The 3,964-nt window shown below is 41.3% G+C and overlaps 1 non-coding gene across 1 annotated transcript; it reads right to left on the bottom strand.

The window, feature by feature from the left end:
- Positions 1-1,506: 1,506 nt before the first annotated feature.
- Positions 1,507-1,613, bottom strand: LOC141675765 (small nucleolar RNA R71). Its single transcript, XR_012556400.1, has one exon. It is a non-coding gene; the product is annotated as a small nucleolar RNA R71 (small nucleolar RNA).
- Between the last annotated feature and the right edge of the window lie 2,351 nt (positions 1,614-3,964).

Below are 3,964 nucleotides of genomic sequence, written 5' to 3'. Positions count from 1 at the left end.
TATAATTAGTTTAGTTGTTATTTTCTTGTGTTCGTTTATCATGATTTCATATGAACCCATGATGGCGATAAGTTCTATTATGGGCTAATCGTGATCATGGGGTAGCAACGGATTTATTATGGAATTATTTAGTTAGTTGTTTAATACTTTAGTGTGAGATGATTGCATGATATCTAGTATTGGTTGTGCGTATTCGTCTTATGTGCGTCGCGAACATATAAGATAGGGTGTTAATCTCTTGTGAAGCGACGGTGGATCTTGAGATTTAGAACTTGCCATGCTAGCATAGGTTCATGTACGTTGTGCATGATTAGTGGGTAACTCTAACAGTTTTATTTGCCCTATGTAATTAAAAGGAATAACTTGTGCTTAAATCGTTGTGTTGTCAATTTCTGTAGACATATAGGAACTCAACATAATTGATGACTATTCAATTTCTATCTTAATTGTGGATGTTTGGTAGAATGGTATTAGTACAATGAAAGTTGGCTTTTATCAGTTTTGTGTTATTCGATTAATATCATTACTGTCACATGCTAAAGGTAATAACTATGGCTATAGAAGGAAGTAATAATGAAGTTGTGATCTCATGAGTGTTTTATTATTGATAAATTGAAGTGTTAGTTAAGTGGTTAATTAAGTAGTTAATTATAGTTAATATTTAATCAACAATTTTAAGTGTTATTATCTTAACATTGAGAAGTAATCATACATTGGTGAGTGAGTTAAATTAGACAATAAATTAGTCTGAGTCTCTGAGGGAACGAACTAGAAAGTATTCTATATTACTTGCGAACGCGTATACTTGCGTGAATATTAGTGCGTGATTTCGCCCTAACAAGTTTTTGGCGCCGCTGCCGGGGACTCGGCGTATTTGTTTAGTTTATGTACTTACCATCATTGGTCATTAGGACTCAGTGATTAGGACATAGTAGTTAATTACTCTTTTCGGTTGTGTTTCAGGTACTTTAGCAAACGTTTATGCAAACTCGTTCTCGTGCTCGCAAGAGGACCTTAGATACAGCTGAGGAGAAAGACGAAGTTCTTGATACACCGGAGAAGTTAGATTTTGAGGATTCGGATTTAGGAACTGAGCAGAAAGAACCAGTAAACATGGGAGATCATATTGTTCAAGCTGATCCAGCTCTTATGGATTTTTCTCGGCCTAAAATTGATGACATTCAGTCAAGCATCCTTCATCCGGCTATTCAAGCTAACACCTTTGAAATCAAGCCGGGCACTATTCAGATGGTGCAGAATTCTGTTTCTTTTGGAGGAGCGGCAACTGAAGACCCCAACATGCACATAAGGAATTTTGTCGAGATCTGCAGCACTTTTAAGTATAATGGCGTGACTGATGAGGCTATCAAGTTGAGGCTTTTCCCATTCTCATTGAGGGATAAGGCTAAAGACTGGTTACATTCTGAACCAGCTGGGTCAATCACTACGTGGCAAGATCTTGCGCAAAAGTTTCTGGTGAAGTTTTATCCAATGGCAAAGACTGCTGCTATGAGGAGTGCTCTTACTCAGTTTGCGCAGCAACCTACAGAATCTATGTGCGAGGCTTGGGAACGCTACAAAGAAATGTTGAGAAAATGTCCACATCATGGAATGCCGGATTGGATGGTAATCACTGGTTTTTTATAATGGTTTGGGGGCTCAATCTCGGCCCATGCTCGATGCAGCAGCTGGAGGCACCTTATGGGCTAAAAGCTATACTGAGGCGTACAATCTTATTGAGACGATGGCTGTAAATGAGCATCAAAACCCAACTCAGAGGATGACATCAGGCAAGGTAGCAGGTATTCTGGAAGTTGATGCAGCCACCGCTATTGCAGCACAGCTCCAAGCGCTATCAATGAAGGTTGATTCTTTGGCTACGTATGGAGTTAATCAAATAGCTATGGTTTGTGAGCTTTGTGCAGGATCTCATGCTATGGATCAGTGTTCTCTTGTCAACGAATCTGTTCAGTATGTGAATAATTATCAGCGACAACAGCAGCCTGTGCCAGCGACCTATCATCCTAACAACAGAAATCATCCAAATTTCAGCTGGGGAAATAATCAGAATGCTATTCAGCCACCATATCAGCAAGGAATGAGTAAACAGTTTAACCCACCTGGATTCCAGCAACCACAGCAGTATGCTACAAGACAATCATATCCTCAACAGGGAAGTGCAGCTGCACCTACTAGTGCTGATTTTGAGGAACTTAAGCTGTTGTGCAAGAGTCAGGCGGTTTCTATCAAGACCTTGGAAAATCAAATCAGTCAATTAGCCAATGCAGTGCTCAATCGTCAACCTGGCACTCTTCCCAGTGACACGGAAGTACCAGGCAGGAAGGAAGCTAAAGAGCAAGTCAAGGCTATTACCTTAAGGTCCGGAAAAGTAGCTGATGCTGAAAAGGCAAAAGAAGTCGAAGCTGAAGTTCGAGATGAAGAATCTAAGCAAAGGGAGAAAGCGGCGGAACCAAGGAAGACTACTGTTGAACACACTCTGCCTGAGGCTAATACAGGGGAGAAACAGCTCTATCCTCCACCACCTTTTCCTAAGAGATTGCAGCAACAAAAGCTGGATAGACAGTTCGGGAAGTTTCTGGAGGTGTTCAAGAAACTTCACATCAATATACCTTTCGCTGAGGCTCTGGAACAAATGCCTAGTTATGCGAAGTTTATGAAGACTATTCTTTCAAGGAAGGTGAAACTGGATGACCTTGAAACCGTTGCTCTCACGGAAGAATGCAGCGCGGTTCTGCAACAAAAGTTACCATCAAAACTGAAAGATCCAGGAAGCTTCACCATTCCTTGCACCATTGGCAATCTAACTTTTGACAAGTGCCTTTGTGATTTGGGAGCAAGCATTAATCTGATGCCGTTGTCGATCTTTAAAAAGCTGGACCTACCTGATCCAAAACCCACATACATGTCGCTACAATTGGCGGACCGTTCCATTACTTACCCAAGGGGCATAGTTGAGGATGTGCTCGTCAAGGTGGATAAGCTCTTCTTTCCTGCTGATTTTGTTATTCTGGATTTTGTGGAAGATAAAAAGATTCCCATAATCTTGGGGAGGCCTTTCTTGGCGACTGGCCGTACCTTGATAGATGTGCAAAAAGGAGAACTTACTATGCGGGTTCAAGATCAGGATGTGACCTTCAACGTATTCAAGGCAATGAAATTCCCTACAGAAGATGAGGAGTGCTTAAAAGTGGATGTGATTGATTCTGCGGTTACTTCGGAACTCGATCACATGCTAATGTCTGATGCATTGGAAAAGGCCTTAGTGGGGGAATTTGACAGTGATGATGAAGATAGCAACGAGCAATTACAATATCTGAACGCTTCTCCCTGGAAGCGAAAGCTAGATATACCATTTGAATCTCTTGGTACTTCTGACCTCAAGAACACTGAAGGGAAGCTCAAACCATCAATAGAGGAAGCGCCTACCTTAGAGCTCAAACCATTACCTGAACACTTGAGGTATGCCTTTTTAGGTGATTCATCTACGTTACCTGTTATTATTTCAGCTGACCTTTCAGGTAGTGAGGAAGACAAGCTCTTAAGGATTTTAAGAGAATTCAAATCGGCTATAGGATGGACTATAGCAGACATCAAAGGGATAAGTCCCTCATATTGTATGCATAAAATTCTGTTAGAGGAAGGTAGTAAGCCAACTGTGGAACAGCAGCGAAGACTGAACCCAATCATGAAGGAGGTGGTGAAGAAAGAAATTCTGAAATGGCTAGATGCAGGCATCATTTATCCTATTTCTGACAGCTCGTGGGTGAGCCCTGTACAATGTGTTCCTAAGAAGGGAGGTATCACTGTGGTCGCAAATGAAAAGAATGAGCTCATCCCTACTCGAACAATTACAGGATGGAGAGTATGCATGGATTATAGAAAATTGAACAAAGCCACAAGAAAGGATCACTTCCCTCTCCCATTCATTGATCAAATGCTTGAC

The sequence above is a fragment of the Apium graveolens genome, chromosome 7 (assembly GCF_009905375.1).
Source record: "Apium graveolens cultivar Ventura chromosome 7, ASM990537v1, whole genome shotgun sequence".
NCBI lineage: Eukaryota > Viridiplantae > Streptophyta > Magnoliopsida > Apiales > Apiaceae > Apium > Apium graveolens.
This window is presented reverse-complemented; position numbering and strand designations above follow the sequence as displayed.